This window comes from Ovis canadensis, chromosome 18 (genome assembly GCF_042477335.2).
Source record: "Ovis canadensis isolate MfBH-ARS-UI-01 breed Bighorn chromosome 18, ARS-UI_OviCan_v2, whole genome shotgun sequence".
Lineage (NCBI taxonomy): Eukaryota > Metazoa > Chordata > Mammalia > Artiodactyla > Bovidae > Ovis > Ovis canadensis.
The window spans coordinates 41,885,428-41,907,834 of NC_091262.1; the positions used below are offsets into that span (position 1 = coordinate 41,885,428).

Genomic DNA, 22,407 nt, shown 5'->3' on the forward strand with positions numbered 1-22,407 from the left:
GCCTTTATACAGAGTGAAGTAAGTCAGAAAGAGAAAAACAAATATATATTAATGCATATATATGGAATCCAGAAAGATTGGTACTGATGAATCTATTTATAGGGCAGCAATGGAGATGTAGGGGCTTCCCAGGTGGTGCTAGTAATAAAGAATCACCCTGCAATGCAGGAGACATAACAGACGTGGGTTCGATCCCTGGGTTGGGAAGATCCTCTGGAGGAGGGCATGGCAATCCACTCCAGTACTCTTGCCTGGAGACTCTCACAGACAGAGGAGCCTGGCAGGCCACAGTCCATGGGGTTGCAAAGAGTAAGACACAACTGAAGTGACTTAGCATGCATGCACCGGAGATGCAGACATAGAGAAGAGACTTGTGGATACACAGCGGGAAGGAAAGAGTGTGAAAAAATTGAGAGAGTAGCCCTGAAACATATACGTTACCGTATGTAAAATACAGAGCCAGGGGGAATTTGCTGTGTGACACAGGGAGTTCAAACAGGTGCTCTGTGACAACCAGAGGGGTGAGATAGGGTGGGAGGTGGGAGGGAGGTTCAAGAGGGAAGGAGGGGACTTATGTATACCTAAGGCTGATTCATGTTGACGTTTGGCAGAAACCAACACAATATTGTAAAGCAATTATCCTCTAATTAAAAATAAATTCAAAAAAGGAAGGAAACCCGACTTTTCTGCTGTATTATTCAAAATGTCTCTATGTCTGTAAACACTCTGCGTATGTTAACTGTGGTTCTTCTAACGTTTCCATTCTTTCCAGGCCTAAATCCTTTTCCCACAGCTACTTTCAAATAAATGTGAGCCAAGAACTAGGCCACCAATACCTTGGCCACTTAATGTGAAAGCGGACTCATTGAAAAAGACCTTGATGCTGGGAAAGACTGAAGAGAAAAGGAGAAGAGAGCAGTAGAGGATACGATGGTTGGACAGCATCATCAGTTCAATGGACATGAACCTGGGCAAACTCGAGAAGACGGTGAGGGACAGGGAGGACTGGCACGTTGCAGTCCATGGAGTCACAAAGAGTAGGACATGGCTAAGTAACTGAACAACAACAAAGGACTTCACCTACACCACAATTCCTGAGAATCCCAGGGTGGGGGGCTGGGGACGGAAAGGTGGACCACCTGAGATCCAGCCTTCAGGTGGTCTAACTGGGGGTTCCTGAGGTGGGCCCCAGTTGATCAGTTTCTCCAGCTGCTGTAACCTGTTACCACCAACTTAGAGGCTGAAAGCCCACAAGCGCATCACTGCACAGTCCTGGAGGCGTAAAGACCAAAATGGGGCAGTGGGGCTGCGTGTGTACCGAAGGTTGGTCCAGCCTCAGAGGTTCCCCTCCCTGATCCCTGCTCCCACCTTCAACCTCCTCCTCTGCCTCTTCTGCCCCCTCTTTTGCCTCTGAGGACCTTGTGATGAGACTGCCCCCACTCCCCAATAATCCAGGAAAATCTCCCCATTTCTAAATCCACAACTTACTCCCATCTGAAGAGCCTCTTTTGCCGAGTCAGGTTAACACATCCGTGGGTTCTAGGCACCGAGGCACAGACATTGCGGGGGCAGGGGCGTCATGCTGCCCACACACCCTGGAATCTGCAGGCTTAACAAGAACCAGCAGAACACATGGTGAGAAGAACCAGACTAGGGTCACTACCTCGTCATGGGAGCCCGTTCTTCAGGACTCTCTGAGCCCTCTTCATGGAAAAAGGGGAAAACCGTGATGAGCAAACTGATCATAATACAAGAATTTGCTCAGTCTTGTTCAATGGTTTGTGAATCCATGGACTATAGCCCACCAGGCTTCTCTGTCCATGGGATTCTCCGGCAAGAATACTGGAGTGTGTTGCCATTTCCTTCTCCAGGGTATCTTTCTGACCCAGGGATCAAACTCAAGTCTCCTGCATTGGCAGGTGGATTCTTTACCGCTGAGCCATTAGGGAAACCCACAAGCAGAATACTCCCTGGCTATTTATTAAGATAAAATACTGCAGTATGCACCTAACTAACTTACTTATAAGAATTCACTTATAAGTGAAATATCAAATGAGAAAAAAGACACGTTTAAGAGTCAGTGGAGTAAAATTATAATCAAACCAAAAACCTGGGCTGTGATATTTCCAGGGTCACTAGAAGTCCTTTCCACAAGGAATCCAAAGGCCTTACACATTCCTTCTCAGAGCTTTCACACTACGCTTTTGAACAGCTGGACTCTCGTACACTCAGAAAATATAATTTCTGAAAGCTTCACTTTTCCATTTTTCTTAAGCTTTCTCACCGAAAGGAAAAAAGTAAAATTTCTGAACTGTTCAAGTATGTTATTAGGAAACAGAATTTTTAAACAGCCAGGGTTCAGTCCATGCCCGTACTCCAAATGTGTCACTATTTATTATAAATAGCACCCAGAATTGACAGATTTTATAACGTGGGAGTTTCCTGGACTGTCATTCATCAGCTGATGTAAAAGTTAGTGTAATGAAAATGTCAAGAAACAGCATCACATTTAGAAACCATGAAACACAAAAATGGAGCTGTCAGTCATCCTGAACACTTGCCAAATAAAAAGTTTTAAATAGAGTCATGGGTCATCAGAACCACGCACCACAACATCCGCTGCACAGAGATGCACCAGGATTGTGGAAAGAACCCAAGACTTGTCAGGTGGCCAGTCACATTGGCTCACATCACACTTGCTCTCCACGGACACACTCAGGTCTCTTTTCACGTTAGCTGCCAAAATCCCAGTTTCCTCTCCTTCGTGCTTGCTCTGTGGAGGTCTGCGTTTTGTATCTGTGCATCCTACGTTAAATCTGGGATTTAATATTTGCGTTTAGTGTTTATTTGCTCAGTCATGTCCAACTCTTTGCAACCCCATGGATTGTTGCCTGCCAGGCTCTTCTGTCCATGGGATTCTCCAGGCAAGAATACTGGAGTGGGTTGCCATTTTTCTTCTCCAGAGGACCTTCCCCATCCAGGGATTGAACCCAGGTCTCCCATACTGCAGGCAGATTTTTTTACCATCTGAGCCACCAGATTCTATTTCCCATTTAACTCCTTAAAAATGTCATCTTCATTGGTTTCAGCCCTTTCTCCCTTCTGTACCAATTCTGACAAGAACTGGTGGGAGGGACATCAAGCAGTTTGTGGTTGACACTGACAGACAGACAGCAATGATCTAAAACTGTACTTCCTGAGAAGTCAGGCAAGGAACTAGCTAAAGGATGCCAACAGGACTCAGTGATATCCACGCCCTACCAGGCTGAGGGCACCTCCATGTTTGGGGCTAAGAGGTGAGGGAAGGAGGCCAGTGAAAAGAGGCATAATGAGGGGTCACCCAAACCAGCTGGGCTGTCTGAATGAGGTCAGAATCCCCACCTTCCCAGACTCTCAATTGACATATATAAACTATTTTTGCTAACATTATTTTGCTAAGCAACAGTAAACTCATCAGTTTGACTATAATCTTATAACCCTTGGCATTGCAGCCTGAGGAAAACCAGTAAATAAATTAAAAAGTAAAATAAATCTTATAAGCCTATTTTCACACACACAAAAAATTATACTGCAATGTTTATAAGGGCAAGGAGTAGGAAGTGGAAGCAAAGATCAATCCATTCTCCTCTCACTCCAGGCCTAAGAATCCTCACTTGCCATTCTTCAAGTTAATGAAATGAACCCAGACCACTCTGATGAGCAGGTCTGGAATAATGGGATCGTGGTGTGTTTGCATTTTCTTTCAGTGTGAACGGGCTAGTCTGATAGTTAGAGAGACCATGACAAATTGCAGGAGATTTCATCCTTTGTTGCTCGGAAATGGCTCCCTGGCTGTAATAAGCCGTATCATCGCCAAGCGCACCTAGCTTCAAGTGAGGAGCAGAGAGGATTGTGTTAAATACGAAATTAGTGACATGTTTTCTCAGTGCCTCAACCCTAATTCTAAATTAAAGACTCCTGTCAACTCGAAATAACTCCTGAACATTCATTCCTATTTATAACTGAAATTGGAATTTTTTTGCCATTAGGATAAAACCCACTTCCAGCCCTGGGCTCTGGCCCTCCCCACCACTCCCCCTGCCCTTGGCTGGCCAGTCCCTGAGTAGGCCATTGGTGCTGGGCTCTCCTATGGGTTCCTGTTCTGTTTCTCAGCTGCTTACCTGTCCTGCCTGGGATGCTCTGCCCCAGGGTCTCCTTGCTTCACCCTCATCTCTTTGCCACCCTGGTCTCCACTTAATCCTCACCTCCTCCAGAAAGTCTTCCCTAAGGGACTGCTCCAGTGTCATCGTCCTTACGTCTGCACTTCCCCATACCTGGGTGAGGAGGTCTCCATCTGATCTCCCGTACAACCGTAAACTCCACTAGAGCCAGGACCCTGAGCCCCTGGCACACACAGTAGGCCTTGGGGCCAGCGGCTGACTGAGGCTGCAGAGGTCACCACAGCATGCCCCCCCTCCATAAATGGGCTGGCAAGGGCACAGCAGCTTCACCTACAGGGGTCTGGGGGGACCTGCTCCACCCCAGCCTCGTGTTCCCTGCTCTCCTGCACCCGCAGCACCAGCCACGGTCCCCCAGACCCTGAGATCCTTGCTGCTGGGAGAAGCACCCCAGCCGGTGGGCCTGGCATCAGTCACTCCACTGCTGGTGCAGCACTGACCTCCTGCCTCCTGCCCTCCACCCACACTATAAACAAGTCTTAGTCGCTTCCCAGCTCCCCAGGCCAGGCCCCCCTGGGTTGTGGCACCTTGTGTGCGGCAACCATTGGGAGCCCGCAGCACTGGTGGCTGTGTCTCCCCCAACAGCATCCAGGTGGAGATCTCCCTATCCCAGTGAACAGGGCATTTGGGTGCATGTCTACTGCAGTGAGTGACCAGAATCTAGCATATTAATTCTTGTCTCAAAAAGATCACAGCTGCCCCTTTCCTTCTGATGTTCATTTGCTTTTGAGCCAATGATCAAATATCTTTGCCTGTAGAGATGCTAAATGCCTGTGACAATGTATCCGTGATTCTCTCTTGTGTGTGTTAGTCACTTAGTCATATCTGATTCTTTGCAGCCCCATGGACTGTAGCCCACCAGGCTCCTCTGTCCTTAGGATTCTTCAGGCAAGAATACTGGAGTGAGTTGCCATTCCCTTCTCCAGGAGATCTTCCCTACCCAGGGGTTGAACCTGGGTCTCCCCCATTGCAGGCAGATTCTTTACCATCTGAGCAAATAGGGAAGTCCATTTCTCTCTGCTCATGTTCACTCACAGATCCACAGAGGCCAGTTTATTTAATGGTATAAATCTTCTTTCCCATCACATAGTTAATAACACATTCTCCCAATTAGGAGAAGATCATTCCCAGAAGGTTCCTTTTCTGACGATGTGGCTCCTGATGAAATCGAGAGAGGGTTTCCCCGTAACAGGCTTAGAAGGCAGCCCCACAGTCCATCCCTAGAAGAAAGAAGCCTCTCTGTTTTCTTCCTCTTCTACTGCTTGTCCTCCAGGGAAGACCCGAGACACACAAGGAAGTCTTCCACAGGAAAATCTGGGGACCCCCCTATGCAGAAGGCCTGGGGGAAGGCATGGCAACCCACTCCAGTATTCTGGCCTGGAAAATCCCAAGGACAGAGGAGACTAGTGGGCTATAGTCCACAGGGTCACAAAGAGTTGGACACAACTGAGCATGCATGCATGCACACACAATCTGGATAAATTTCCAAGGCTCTATGGTGAGCAAATGAATCCAGTCTCAAAAGCGTACATGCTGTTTGAGTCCATTTACTTGACTGTGAAAGACAAAACTATAGGGATGAAGAGCAGATCAGTGGTGGCCAGCATCCAGGGGCTGGGGGAGGTTCGTCTCTGCAGGGCGAGCACGAGGGTGCTTTCTGGGGTGATGGAAGGAGTCTGTATTCCAGCACATGTAAAATGCAAGAGTGTTAACATTCATAGAACTGTAAGCCTGAGAAGTCAATTTTACTGTATACTAATTTAAGAATTAAAACTACTTTAGAAGTCAAAGATATTTCTTCAGGGAAAAATAAAGATCACTGAACACAATCTTTAAAAAACAGAGAGTCTATGGAATCTAAGCCAGGAGGCATAATCCACTAGTGCTGTATTTTCAAGCCAGCAAATCCGTGAGCTCAGAGGCCGGTAGCCCCTCTGCCCCCACCGAAGGTTCCAGGGTGGGAGTGAACTGGCCAACTGCAAGTCCTTGAAGAGAGAGGAATAATGAAAATTTCAAGGGAAGACACCCCAGCACCTCAAAACCCCACAGATGCAGCCAGATCCAGATTTGGGTACATCTTTCTGGCACTCACAGGAACATGCACAGGTGGAACACATCATCCCAAGACAGTGCAGCCTGGATGGTGCTGGGGGCCAGTTTTCAGCGCTGCTTACCCAACTTTTATGCTTGCCAATATCATCTTTTTGTTTTTCTTCTTTTTGGCTGATAAAAATTATCCAAGCCTTCAAAGCATCTTTGTAGGATAATTTTTAGAAATTCTCCGTTGGTTCTGATCAAGCTGCCTTAAGGGAGGAGAGGAAAGGCAGACATAACCTAAAAGAGGATGCTGTTAAAGTGTTGCACTCAACATGCCAGCAAATTTGGACAGCTCAGCAATGGCTCCAGGACTGGAAAAGTTTTCATTCCAATCCTAAAGAAGACAATGCCAAAGAATGTTCAAACTACCATACAATTGCAGTCATTTCACATGCTACTAAGTAAGGTAATGCTCAAAATCCTTCTAACTAGGCTTCAACAGTACATGAACCAAAAAATTCCAGATGTACAAGCTGGATTTAGAAAAGGCAGAGGAACCAGACATCAAAATGTCAGCATCTGCTGGATCACAGAAAAAGCAAGGGAATTCCAAAAAAATCTACTTTTGCTTCATTGACTACGCTAACACCTTTGATTGTGTGGATCACAACAAACTGTGGGAAATTCTTCAAGAGATGGTAATACCAGACCACCTTCTTGCCTCCTGAGAAACTTGTATGCAGGTCAAGAAGGAACAGTTAGAAACAGACATAGAACAAAGGACTGGTTCAAAATTGGGAAAGGAGTATGCCAAGGCTATATGTTGTCACCCTGCTTATTTAACGTCTATGTAGAGTATATCATGTGAAATGCCAGGCTGGATGAGGCAGAAGCTGGAATCAAGACTGCCAGGAGAAATATCAATAACCTCAGATATGCAGATGACACTATCCTTACGGCAGAAAGTGAAGAAGAACAAAACAGCCTCTTGATGAATGTGAAAGAGGAGAGTGAAAAAGTTGGCTTAAAACTCAACATTCAAAAAATGAAGATCATGGCATCCAGTCCCATCACTTCATGGCAAATAGATGGGGAAAAAAATGAAAGGAGTGGCAGATTTTCTTTGGCTTCAAAATCACTGTGGACGGTGACTGTAGCCATGAAATTAAAAGATGCTTGCTCCTTGGAAGAAAACCTATGACAAACCTAGACAATGTATTAAAAACAGACTTCACTCTGCTGACAAAGGTCCATATACTCAAAGCTATGGTTTTTTCAGAAGTCATGTACAGATGTGAGAGTTGAACTATTAAGAAAGCCGAGTGCTGAAGAATTGATGCTTTTGCATTGTGGTGCTGGAGAAGACTTTTGAGAGTTACCTTGGACAGCAAGGAGATCAAGCCTATCAATCCTAAAGGAAATCAACCCTGAATATTCATTGGAAGGCTGATGCTGAAGCTGAAGCTCCAATCCTTTGGCCACCTGATGCAAAGAGCTGATTCACTGGAAAAGACCCTGATCCTGGGGAAGATTGAGGGCAGGAGGAGAAGGGGGCAACAGAGAATGAGATGGTTGGATGGCATCACTGACTCAATGGACATGAGTTTGAGCAAACTCCAAGAGATAGTGAAAGACAGGGAAGCCTGGTGTGCTGCAGTCCATCGGGTCACAAAGGGACAGACACAACTTAGTGACTGAACAACAAAATATTAATTAATTGTCCCAAACTGAAGCCCTGGAAGATGTCCCTGGCTTGTCCTGTAACTTCCTAGCATCTTCAATCCATACAAGAGGCCAGTGGGGAGTCAGCTCACTGAAAGACCTGGGGTCCCTTTCAGTTCATGATGAGTTCTCAGCACCTGACACCTATGGGGGACTATCATGCTTTCTTTCCTGAGCACATAAGTCAAAGGCCCAGATTTAAGAAAGAAACCCTAACTGCAGAGTTTTTGAAGCTCATGGTAAAGTATAAAAATTAAATGTGTTAAAATTACTAAAAGAAACTGATTATCTGGATTCTAAGAGGAGATGAGTAGCCAGTTCTAAACACAAAAAATAGATAACTAAATGTCGAAGGATATCCTACAAAGTCTTTATCAGGTGGCCTGTTTTAAGAGTAGCTGAGCACTTTACATAACGTGCCAGCTCTAATTTCTTTTATTATTCACAATTCTGAAGCTACATTTAGAATGTGGGTAATTAATAAAATCATCCTTTCCACTCGCTCCTGATTATCTCTCATCAGGGTCCCGTTTGCACTCCTCTTGCTGACTGTAATCATTTATTTGAACCAGTGTCTCAGTGGTTCATCAGCTCTTCATTAGTGCCTGTAGGGTAGATAAAATGTGCTTGGATTTCCAAAATAAATGCAAATCACATTGGTATTGGCAGCGAAAACGTGAATTCCCAGAATATTTTTTCAAATAAGACAGCTCCCCACAAGATCTTGGTGGCGCTAGTGGTAAAGAATTCACCTGCCAATGTCAGAGACACAGGAGACAGGGGTTGGATCCCTGGGTCGGCAAGATCCCCTGAAGAAGGGAATGGCAACCCACTCCAGTATTCATGCCTGAAGAATCTCATGGATAGAGGAGCCTGGTGGGCTATAGTCCATGAGGTTGTACAGTCGGACATGACTAAAGTGACTTAACATGCATACACCCCAAGACTTTGGATCTTGAGTGAAAAAAGTGGTGTCCTCCTAAGTGACTAAAAACTCATCTCCATCCAGCCCTGAATATCAATGCTAAAAACCCTCCCTATGGCCAAGGCCACTGGGCATCATTCGAGTCTCTGCCTCGATATTCAGGAACGTGCCGATTACTTAAGCAAGGACAAGGGGTAAAAGACAACAAGAATTCAGTACAAAATTGAAAAGCCAAAGAGTCTTCTAGCCAGCAAGTCAAAAACACGGCTATGGAGGCCCCGCCCTGGAAAGTCAAAGTCAGAAGTTCTACGAGCCAAGCTGGATACCATGGACCTGGACCAAACCCTGATCTGGGCCTAAGCAGCCCTGTAGACCTGCCCAACCCATCCCAAGCTGAACTTGGTGTTTTCATCTTTAATAGGGGATAAAGCCCCCAGAGTGTGGAAGGGGGAGGATGCCGATGTTGCAGTGGAGAAACCAGGCAGGCACTACCTTGACCAGGCGATCAAGGTTAATATCACCAGTGATAAGTCAGGTGTTGATGGCATCATAAGAGGCAACGAGAGGATGCCTCTGAGGTATTTTCCCCTCTGCTCGTAATCCCATCCCAATAATAAGCAAACATCAGACAAACTCACGTGGAGGGAACATCTACAAAACACCTGACTGGTACCCTTGAAAAATATCAAGGTCATGAGAAGCAAGGAAAGACTGAGGAACTGCCCCAGATTATAGGTGTCTAAAGAGAGATGATGATTATATGACTCATGTGTCTGGGACTGGACCCTGAAACAAAGAAGGTCATCAGTGGGAAAACTGGCGGACTCCAAATGAAGTCTGTAGATGAGTTGATAACCATATTAACTTTTACTTTTCAACAACACATCATGGTTATGTGAGATGCTATGTTAGAACTGGGGGCAGCTGGGTGACGTGCACAGGAACTCTGCCCCAACTCATGAACAATTCTCCTTAGAGCAGCAAAGGTACAGTCAACCTTGGAGTTTGGTTCTGCATTGGATAAAAAGCATACATCACTTTCCAAAAAATGAGGCTGGTTAGTTTCCAGACTTTAAAATCTATTTATAGACAAGCCCAAGAGTCTGAAATACTATTCAGAGCAAAGGCCTAGGTGACAGCAGCGGGGAGGTAGAGAGACAGGTGATGGAGGCTGGATTTCCTCCCTCACCCACAAGCTCCGGTGCCGAGACAGCACATCACGTTAGAGAAGTTTAAACACGTGATTTAAAGCCATAGAATAATCACGAGAAGAAATAAAAATGACAGGCAACAGAAACCATGAGGTCAGAGCAGGGGGCCTGTAGGGACAGTGGAAGGCCACACATCCCTGTGGTCACCAGATACAGGAACAGGTAGTGAAAGTCAGAGTGACTAGAAAAACACAAGTCAAGAATCATTTTACACTCATCTCGTTGAGGAACATCTTTGAAGTCTGACAATCCTCACGGCTAGAGAGAGCATGGATTTTGTAAGATCAAGAGGTAGAAGGATGGAGGAGGGAGGCAGGGAGAGAGGCTGCAAAACAGCGATTGCTCTGGGAACCAGCTGAGCATTACCTATAGCATCATCCATCTACACCCCTTATGCCCAGAGTCCAGCTCTTGGGTTTATACTCCAGAAAAAAGTTTGGAACATGTGCACCAGGAAACCAGCGTGAGAATGTTCTCAACTGTTTGTAACAGCAACAACCTGCAAACAGTTCAGATGTCCATCCGTGAGGAGCAGCCGAATAAACCATGTGATGTTTCATGGCACAGTCAAAACACGTAAGGCACAGTCAAAACCTGTAACTACGGTGCTCCACACACCAGGAAGGAACTTTAACAAAATTACTATTCAGTGGAAGCCTAGTGTGCTTCAGTCCATGGGGTTGCAAAGAGTTGGACAGGACTGAGTGACTCAACAACAACAACAATTCAGTGGAAGGGGTTACCCTGGTGGCTCAGTGTTAAAGAAGCTGCCTGCCAATGCAGGTGACGAGTGTTTGATCCCTGGGTCAGGAAGAGCCCCTAGAAGAGGAAATGGCAACTCACTCCAGTATTCTTGCCTGGAAAATCCCATGGACAGAAGAGCATGGCAGGCTATAGTACAGTCCACGGGATCGCAAAAGAATTGGACACGACTTAGGAGAAGGAAATGGCAACCCACTCCAGTATTCTTGCCTGGAGAATCCCATGGACGGAGGAGCTTGGTGGGCTACAGTCCACGGATCACAAAGAGTCGGACATGACTGAGCGACTTCACTTTTCACTTTCACTTTAGCAAGTAAACAACAAGTTTAGTGGGAAAAGGTTAGTCCCAGAAGATGAAAGACAGAGGGGTACTCTCTTTTTAAAAGGTAAAAATGACAAGTAAAAGCAGATTTTTCAGGACATATGGATACAATAAGACTCCATAAACAGGGATGTGAGGGAACGAGATAAGATTAAAGAGGTGGGTTAACTTGAGTGGGAGAAGCAGGGGGCCAGGTTAAACGTAGGCTATTGTGAAGGCCCACTGTGATTGCAGAGGTGGGTTTTATATCTTATGTTTCTAAAAATAATAACTAATTTAATGCTGTTGGTCATGCACAGAATGGTGAGGGAGTGTGTGTGAATAAAAGGATTAGGGTTGCACCTATTTTGTGTGCTTCAAGTCCACTTTATTTTTAAAAGCAATATATCAATAAGAGTAGTGTAAGCATACAATTTATATTCACGCAGGCCAACAAGCAAAAGAACTAAACAATGACCCTGAGAACCAGAAGAAGGTCTGAGGCTGCAAGAACAAGGCCAGAAACTGACTTTTCATGTTATGTTCTTCAGTGTTTAGGAGGTCACCCTGCTGTAAACCTGAGACCATAACGAGGCGCATAGCCAGATGCTAAAGGCAGCAAGCAGAGAAGAGGAGGAGTCTGGGTCCCCAGCGGGACCATGAGATGGGAGAGGGTAGAATCAGCCTTTTCTTTTGGTTCATATTGTTTCACGTCTGTCCTCATTTTCTATGGCTGTTGTGAGAAATTACTGCAAAGTCAGCAGCTGAAAGCTACACGAATGTGTCATCTTAAAGCTACACGAATGTGTCATCTCACAGTTCTGTGGGTCAGAAGCTAGACGTGGGTCTCAGGAGGCTAGACTCAAGGTGCTAGTTGAGCTGCAACCTTTCTCGGGGCTCTGGGAGCTACCCATTTCCTTGCCTTTTCTAGCTTCTTCCCACACTCCTTGGCTCACAGCCCCTTCTTTCATCCACAAAGCCAGATGTGTGATCTCTCTCTGACCCCTCACTGCAGCCACATCTCCTTCCAACTCTCCTCTTCTGCCTCCCTCTTCCACTTAGAAGGACCCTGGGGTCAGCCAGACAATCTGAGACAATCTCTCTTCTCAAGGGCAGCTGATCAGAAACTTTAACTCCATTCACATCCCCTTTGCCTCATAACCTAAAAGATTCGCAGGATAAGACATGGACATTTTTGGTGGGGAGTAGTTACTATTCTGCCAAGCACAAATTCTTATAATAAGCATAAACTCCTTTTGTAATTGCAAACACAAGTCAAAGCATATTTAATTATTTTTTATTCATTTTTTAATTTTTTAGTGAAAACATACAGCATTTGTCTTTCTCTCTGACTTATTTCACTAAGTATAATACTCTGCTGGCCCATCCATGTTGTTACAAATGGCAAAACTCCATTCTTTTTACGGCTGAGTAATATTCCATAGTGCATATATGTCCCACATCTTCTTTATCCATTCCTCTGTCAATAGACACATAGGGTGCTTACATGTCCTGGCTATTGTGAATAGTGCTACAGTGAACATTGGGGTATATGTATCCTTTGAAAAATGGTTTTCTCCAGATATACACCCAGGAGTAAGACTGCAGGATCATATGGTACTTCTATTTTTAGTCTTTTGAGAAACCTCCATGCTGTTCTCCATAATGGCTACACCAATTTACACTCCCACCAACAGTGCACGAGGGGTTCCCATTTCTCCATATTCTCACCAACACTTGTTATTTCTAGTCTTTTTGACAATGGCCATTCTGTCAGGTGTGAGGTGATATCTCATTGCTGGGACCATGATCCAACAATTTAGAAAAATATAACGCAACCTTTGAAGCACACAGAATCAAGTATGCCATCAAAGATTTCCACGTAGGAAAAAAAGCTGTTCTGTGGCTGGACAAGGTGAAACCACGTCTAAGCACCTGTGCTACCCAGCAAACGTGTCTACCCTCACCAAACACACAGCTTCATGGTCTGGCAGGCTGAGGTTCTCTCGCTACCACCTGATTCCCATTCTGTTCAAGATATATCCAGGTTCTTAAAGATCGTTTCAGATTCTTTTAAAAAAAATGAGACTAATGCAACTTCCAATTATTTAGTTTTTCCCTTTCATAAATATAAATGCAAATTCCTTGTCTTTCTTTTGCTGAGTTATAGTTGATCTACAATATTATTATTGTTTCAGGTGTACAAAAATAGGGAATGCTTCACAAATTTCTGTATCATCTTTGCATACGAGCCATGCTAATAATCTCAGTATTCTTTCAATTTTGGTGCGTGCATGCTTGCTCAGTCATGTCTGACTCTTTGTGACCCCATGGACTGCAGCCCAACAGGCTCTTCTGTCCATGAGAGTTGTCAGGCAAGAATACTGGAGTGGGTTGCCACTTCCTCCTCTGGGGAAATCTCCCCGGCCCAGGGATCAAACCCACATCTCCTGCATTGGTAGGCGAGTTCTTTACCATTGCACCACCTGGGAAGCCCAGTTTTGGTGCAGGAGCTACTGAAGTGATCACAACATGCTTTCATTTCTAATTTACGCCACCAGGTGTGCTTCTAGAAGCCCTGGCCCACATGTGGATCATCTTTCTGTCCTGACACAAGCCTTCCATAACACAGCAGTGAGAGGAAACAATATCCTTCATGAACATGGGGGCTTGGAGTGAAGACACACAGTGGACATTCAGGAGCCCTTGTGGCACCTGTCAGTCTTTCAGCCCTGATGCAGGGATGTTACCAACATGGAATTCACTCCTACAGGAACCCCAGGATGGGTACCCAGGCTCTGAGCAGGGCACCTCTGGTGGAAAGTCGGCCCAGGTCATAAAATCCATTCTGTTCTGTACCCTAAATGTCAGGTACTCATTCCTCCAGTGCCCTGGCATTGAGCGTTGACTCTGATCTTACACATGATGCCCACAGGTAGTCAGAGGAACCATCAACAGACAACAATGTTCACCTCAAGAATGAAAAGAACAGAGTTTTACCTTTCCAAGTCTGTAACAAAACAGTTCACCTGCAAGCTCCTGAAAATGCTTTCCCGTGATAAATGGTGTGTTGCCTCTGGAAAACTGAAAATGAGACAGCTTGACCAGGTAGATCTGATTTAATCTCATTTTCTCCGTCTACTACTCAAGGTAGCTCGCCTTGTTTGAAATTAGGTTTGGGAAAACTAATGTGAAAACATCTTTGAAAACAGAAAATACACAAATACAATCTGGGTTTTTCTGAGATGATGACTTAGGGACACTTAACTCCAAGAACACCAACCCCTTGTCCCCCCAGGGCCCCCTAGGGTCCCCACAGACCCCACCTTCCCTGCTGGTCAGTAAAGGGGAGTCTGGCCTTGAGGAGCCTATGGCAGCAGACCCTCTGTGCTGCCCCTGAATGTATGCACCTGGTATTTGACCCTGAGGATTGCCAGATCCAACAAGACCTGCTGGAAATTTGGTGGGACTCTCCTTTATTAAAAACAAACATGGTTCAGGCTTCCCTGGTGGTTCAGTGGATAAGAATCCAACTGCCAATGCAAGGGACAATGGTTTGATCCCTGGTTCGGGAGAATCCCACATGCCTTGGGGCAACTAAGCCCAAGAGTCACAACTACTGAGTCCCCATGCCCTAGAGCCTCTGCAACAAAAGAAGCCATTGCAAAGAGAAGCCCGTGCACCACAACTAGAGAGTAGCTCCCACTTGCCTCAACTAGAGAAAAGCCCACGTGCAGCAATGAAGACCCAGTGCACCAAAAATACAAATAAGTAAGTAAAAAATTTTAAAACAAACAGGCAAACAAAACAAAACAACAACAACAAAAACATGGTTCACTTAGGAAATTGCTCAAAAGAGAAAAGACAGGATGTTGCAGTCACTGAAGGATGAGCTGGATAAGAACAAGAACCAGGTATTAAGGCACCATTAGTGAAAGAGAGGAAAGCCTGGCATGCTGCAGTCCATGGGGTCCCGGAGTCAGACACAACTCAGCAACTGAATAATCACCATCACCCACCCCTGGAAATAACCACTGCTTGTGTTCTGACTGGTTTCCATTCAGGCTCTTTTCCCCCTGCATACCTACATTGTGCAAAACTGGAATTCTACTGTAGCAGGACTCTTGCTATGCTCATTTAACATAACATGAATATTTCCTTACACCACTGAATATTCTTTGAAAATACGCTATTAATGGGCATATAATTTTAAAATGGCTACTATAACCATCCTGCAGCCATGCAAGGAACGGCAGCCATGAAATTAAAAGACGCTTGCTCCTTCAAAGGAAAGCGTTGACAAACCTAGACTGCACAGACATCTAAAAAGCAGAGACACCACTTTGCCAACAAAGATGCACATAGTCAAAGCTATCGTTTTTCCAGTAGTCATGTATGGATGTGAGAGCTGGACCATAAAGAAGGCTGAGCACCAAAGAATTGATGCTTTCGAACTGTGGTGCTAGAGGAGACTCTTGAGAGTTCCCTGGACAGCAAGGAGATCAAACCAGTCAATCCTAAAGGAAACCAACCCTGAATATTCATTGGAAGAACTGATACTGAAGTTGAAGCTCCAATACTTTGGCCACCTGATGTGAAGAGCTAACTCATTGGAAGACCCTGCCTGATGTTGGGAAAGATTGAGGGCAGGAGAAGGGGGATGACAGGATGAGATGGTCACTGACTCAATGGACATGACTTTGAGCAAACTCCAGGGGACAATGAAGAACAGGGAAGCCTGGCATGCTCCAGTCCATGGGGTCACAAAGAGTCAGACAGGAATTAGCGACTGAACAACAACAAAACCATCTGCTACTGCTAGAGATTCAGGTTGCTTCCAATTTCCAACTAAGAAAAATAAAGCCACAGTGAGTAGCCTCACACACACATTTTACTGATATCCTTGATTTTAGTACAAACCCCTCAAAAGAGGATGACTTGACCAAAGGGTATAAATGTTTGTATTCCATAAGATAACAGCCATCAACATTTCCTCCAGTGGGTATGACAGTATTTGTCCTCATATGTGTTTACCCACACTGAGGATAAATATTTGAAAGACCTTTCACCAGTTGGGTGGAAAAGAAGGGGAAAAAGAGAGGGTGGAGGAAGAAGAAGAGAACTGTTTCAATTTGCATTTCTCTGATTACTCATGGGGTTCAGCCCTTTCTGTTTGTTTGCCTTTCCTATTTCTTCAATGACCTGCTGACTAGCATCTGCTGCAGACGTTTTCCATCCGATGGTAATGTTTTCCTATTGATTTACGGCTGCTTTTAGTATAATAAGGATGGATTGGCAGGTAGACAGTGTTATGTCCTGACTTGCCAATTCTGATGATGGTGTTGGACGCACACAGGGTGCTAATGCATTTGTGGTCAGCTGTGTCAACTCCCCTTCCACGGCAAGCAGAGTTCCGTGGCCCTTCAGCCTGGCATCTGACTCTAGCTCCTCCACTTGCCACCTGGGGGACCCTCTCTTTGCCTTAATTTCCTTGATTGAAAACAAAAGATAATGAGAGTACATGTAGTGCATGAGGTCAGTGTGTGGGAAACAATCTGGGTGCTGGCCCTCAATGACCCGACTCCTGGTCCTGCCCAGGGAGCACTGGGAGTCTACCCTCAGCCTCCACGTGAGATTGGAACCCAGTCCCCATAGCAGCACCGTGAAATGATGAAGCCCCAGCTGATACCTTCACTGCAGCCCTGAGAGACCCTGGCCAGAGGACCTGGGCAAGTTGTGCCAAGATTCTGACCCACAGAAACTGGGACATACAAGCATTGGTTGTTTTCAGCTATTAGGTCTAGGGCTGATTTGTTACACAGCAGGAGATAACTAATATATAATACTTGGGAAGTGCTCAGAAGAGTGCCAATAGCAGATTGCAAAACTGGTCTACTGCTTGGCCACTCCTCCCATGAAAAGACGGAGTCCTTGTCCACTCCTGAAGCTGCTTGACTGTGGCTTGCTTTGACCAACGAAGCAGAAGCACAGGTGATGGAGAGACCTGACAGGCACCTGCATACAGGTCCTTGCCCTCTTACTACCCTCACAGGCCCCCACCACCCTGCCAAGGAACCCATCTATGGGCTGAGACCACATGGCCCAGTGACCCCTGATGTGCCCCAGCTTACAACTGGCCACCACTTGACATGCATGAGGCCCTTTTTACTGCAGACCCCTGAGTGGGCCCATTTACAGAACCGCCTGGCCACGCCCATGCCCAGCACATATTCCCAACCCAACTCATGGACTGAACAAAGGAGTCCATGGGACACTTACCAACTAACCAATCCATGGGAAACTTACCGTGGTGTATGATGCTCAGTGAAGACCTGACTTACCCTCAGCAGTGTTCCCTTCTGAAAATGCAGCACCTTGTTTTCACATACTAGAATCTAGAGGGTTGGGAGATACTCGTCACTTCTATTTGTATTTCAGCAAACCTTGAACCAATACTGCATGAGCTCTGTTTTAGTTTGGGCCAGGCACAGTGGAAAAGAACCTGCCTGCAGGAGATGCAGGAGACTCAGGTTTGATCCTTAGACTGGGAAGATCCCCTGGAAGAGAAAATGGCAACTCACTCCAGTATTCTTGCCTGAGAGATCCCATGGACAGAGGAGCCTGGCGGGCTACAGTCTTTGGGGTCACAAAAAGTATACCACTGAGCACACACGCACAATGATATATGCTCTTCTCCTGGGCATATGAGGACAAAGTCTCACTAATCTGACTGTACGGAAAATCAAGGAAGTCACAGCAAAGGTGTAAGAGAAGAACAGTGATACGAACCTAGGACCAGAGGTAGAGACAGTCACCATTACTTGAGGGAGGACCCCAAGGCCACTGTCCTCTGAAATCAACACTAAACCATCCCAGTCCCTCTGTCAGTCATCAAACCCCACAATCTCTCTGTGTACAACCCCAGGCACTGAGGTTTTCCAGCCTCACTAGGTACTTCTCACTGTTACTGTCAGATAGAATCACCTCTTGGGTTTTCATTGGTTCAGTATTTTAATCAAGCTAGAAGTCTTACCTCATCATGTGAGGATTATCACAATGACCAAGTGCCATGGGCGCCGCCCATGGCAACCAAGGACTTACCATCCCTAGAGAATGGCATTCAGACAGGTGATGTGACATGGACAGAGTGGCAAGGCCAGGGGCAGTGCAGCTGGGGTCCTACAGACACCTGGCTTTGTGCAGTGAGTGCCCCACCCCTATGCAGCAAGACATGTGGCCCAGGAAGAGGACAGGGCCATACTCTGTCCTCTGGCCATACCCCCCATACTCTGTGCTGGGGAGCCCAACCTCTGAGCAGTGTCTTCCGTTAATACAATTAGCAATCCAGTCCCTGACTGAAGAAATCAGTTCCCCTTATTGGCACAAATGCCATCAAAGGCACGTTAATATGTGACCGGCCTTCATAAGTTAAAAAATGATCTACTTTCTAATGCTAAGTATAAATACCTAAAGACAGTGGTTTCACACTAGCCATTCAATTCCAAAAACAAGAACGTATCCGTGTGTCAGTTACAATTCTTAAATTGTCACATCTAACTAGAGTCAAGTCATTAACATATTTGAGAAATTTAGCAATTACAAATAGACTGTCAGGCTTCTTGTAAGCTAACAACTCTTAACACTCAGTGGAAAACTACAGGTGCCAGCTGACCACCAGCAGAGGCACGAACATCTAGGTCACCAGCCCCCCCCCTCCCAATTAATAAGCACTTGGTGGTGAACAAAACTGAGAGGTTAGTCTTCTTAGGAGCCCTAAATTGACAAGAAGTAAAGCTAGCCAGCTTTTCAGTTATCTTCTCATCTCTTCCTAGCTTCCATTTAATGGAAAACTTGTCAAGTTACAACTTTATGTGCCTTGCTCTACAGCACTTATTTTCTACAAATGGGATTTTCTCAAGACAATAACTATACTGACAACACTAGGCTGATTGCAAGAAATGTGTTTTTGCCAATTTTCATGAATGTTGGACATGCCTGACACTATCCTATTTTGTAAATTTACTGCCTTGTTTGTGTGATCTTTGAGATAAATGTATTGTCACAGAAGACCCCGACTACCCTTTCTTTCCCTTCATTGTATAAATGCCAACTTTATTTAACTCTGCTGTCACTTAAGTTTCTTAGCCACATGTAATAGTTGAGACTGTTTGTAAGTCAAGGCTTATACCAATACCTCAAAAATCAGAAAACATGAGTTGGTTCTCCAAACATTTTTGATAGTCCAAAAAGTATACCAATATTTTACCCCAAATGGACTAACTATTCAATTGTTAGGGTTTTTCTTTCTAATTGTAGTAAAATACATATAACATAAAATGTACCATCTTAACCATTTTCTTAGGTAACGGTTCAGGGTGTTAAGTCCATTCACACTATAATCTCGAAAATCTTTATTAAAATTAATTAATTCATTTATTTTTGGTTGTGCTGGGTCTTTGTTACTGTGCAGGCTTTTCTCTGTGGTGAGTGGGGGCCACTCCCTAGTAATGGTGCCCGGGCTTCTCATTGTGGTGGTTTCTCTTGCTGTGGAGCACAGGCTCTAGAGCACAGGTTCAGTAGCTGGACACAGGCTTAGTTGCTCTGATGCATGTGGGATTGTCCAGGACCAGGGACAAAACTCATGTCCCTTGCATTAGCAGGTGGATTCTTAACCACTGGACCACCAGGGAAGTCCCTCCAGAGCTGTTTTCATCATGCAAAACTGAAAGTTTGTCCCCATTAAAGACAAAGTTCCCACCCCCCTCCTCCCCTGGCCCCTGACACCTACTATTCTACTTTCTGTCTCTGAATTTGGCTCCTCTAGGTATTTCGTGTAAGTGGAATAGTACAGTATTTGTCCATTTTGATTGGTGTATTTCAGGCAACATAGTGTTCTCAGGGTTCATCCAGGTTGTAAAATGTGTCAGAAGTTCCTTCCTTTTCAAAGGTGAAAATAGTATTCCATGTTTTGTGAGACAAACTTTTGTTTATTCATTCATCTGCTGATGGACACTTGGGTTATGTTCTCCTTTTGTTGTTGTGAATAACACTGCTATGAACATGGTTATGCAAATAAATATCTGAGTCTTCGCTTTCCGTTGTTTTGTGTCTATATTCAGAATGGGAATTGCTGGATCATATGGTAATCATGTAATATTTTAAGGCTCCACCATGCTGTTTTGTCTTCCCAGGTGGCGCTAGTGGTAAAGAATCTGCCTGCAATGCAGAAGACATAAGAGATGAGGGTTTGATCCCCAAGTCGGGAAGATACTGTGGAAAAGGAAATGACAACCCACTCCAGTTTTCTTGCCTGGGAAATCCCATGGACAGAGGAGTCTGGAGGGTTACAGTCCATGAGGTCGCAAAGAGTTGCACACGATTGAGCAGGCATGTCCATGTACCCAGTGGACAATGAATCTGAGAACAAGATAAGATCAGTTATAAAAATGAAGAAATGGTAACTGTGTGTGATACAACAATCCCAGTTCTGGGTATACTCCCAAAGAAGGGAAAGCAGCAACTTGAAAACATACTTGAACACCCACGTCTACAAGAGCATTTTATTCACAACAGCTGAAGGGTGGAAATAACCCAAGTGTCCATCAACAGATGAACGGATAAACAAAGCATGGTCCACACACACACACAACGGAATATTTTTCAGTCTTAAAGAGGAAGGAAATGCTGATGTGTCAAAGCATGGATGAACCACAGGACACCATGCTGTGTGGAACACCCTGACCACACAAGACTTACGGACATGACAGGGCAGGGGGTTAAGAAGGAGAGGGTGGGATGAATGCGGAGAGTGGCATGGAAACATATACACTAACATATGTAAAACATAGCCAGTGGGAATTTGCTATATGACTCAGGGAACTCAAACCGTTGCTATGTGACAACCTAGAGAGGTGGGAGGCGGGAGGGAGGCTGAAGAGGGAAAGGACATATATATGCCTGTGGCTGATCCATGTTGATGTATGGCAGAAACCAACACAATACTGTAATTAACTTTCAATTAAAAAAATAAATAATTTAAAAAATGACCCACAGTGTGTGATCCCACTTTGCTGAGGTCCCAGAGCCATCAAATTCATAAAGTCCAGTGGTGGTTCCCTGGGGCTGGGGGAGGGGAGGATGGGGAGTGAGTGTTTATAGCGGGTGTTGAGTGTCAGTTCTGCAAGATGAGAAAGACTTGCAAAGGTAATGGCTGCACAGCAATGTGAATGTCATTTTTTTTTAAGTTGTATTGAAAAGTGAAAGTGAAAGTCGCTCAGCTGTGTCCAACTCTTTGCAACTTCATGGACTACATAGTCTATGGAATTCTCCAGGCCAGAATACTGGAGTGGGTAGCCCTTCCCTTCTCCAGGGGATCTTCCCAACTCAGGGGTGGAACCCAGGTCTCCTGCATTGCAGGTGGATTCTTTATCAGTTGAGCCACAAGGAAAGCCCAAGAATACTGGAGTGGGTAGCCTATCCCTTCTCCAGTGGATCTTCCTGACCCAGGAATCGAACCTGGGTTCAATCTGCATTGAAGGCGGATTCTTTACCAATTGAGCTATGAGGGTTTTATTGAAGTATAGTTGATTTACAAAGTTGTGTTAATTTCTGCTATACAGCAAAGTGATTCAGTTATACATATATATTCTGTTTCATATTCTTTTCCATTATGGTTTACCACATGGTTCCATGTGCTATACAGTAGGACCATGTTGTTTATCCATCCTATAGATAAAAGTTTGCATCTGCTAATCCTAAACTCCCAAGCCATCCCTCCTCCACCTCCCCACCCCACCTGGCAACAAGTCTGTTCTCTGTGTCTGTTTCTGTTCCATAGATAGGTTGTGTCATATTTTATTTTGTGTGTTTTTTATTTTATTTTTAATTGGAGGAAAATTACTTTACAATATTGTGATGGCTTCTGCCATCCATCAGCATGAATCAGCCATAGGTATGCATAGGTCCTCTCCCTCTTAAACCTCATATTTTAGATTGCACATATAAGTGATATCGTATAGTATCTTTCTCTGACCTACTTCACTTGCATGATCATCTCTACATCCATCAAACAATGTGAATGTACTTAATGCCACTGAGCTGTATACACTTAAAAATGGTTAAGATGGTGAGTTCAGTTTCACGTTATGGCTATTTCACCACAATAGAAAATAATAACAAATGTCCTTTCCCCCCATAAAACTGGAATAAAAGCAGACGAGGAAGAGACCCTTG

General features: G+C 45.0%; 1 protein-coding gene and 1 pseudogene across 1 annotated transcript in view; both read right to left on the bottom strand.

Annotated features, from left to right (window-relative positions):
* Positions 1-22,407, bottom strand: part of ENTREP2 (endosomal transmembrane epsin interactor 2) — a 243,756-nt gene that overhangs the window by 139,781 nt on the left and 81,568 nt on the right. The window lies entirely within an intron of this gene.
* On the bottom strand, positions 13,380-13,477 carry LOC138424067 (U6 spliceosomal RNA; annotated as a pseudogene).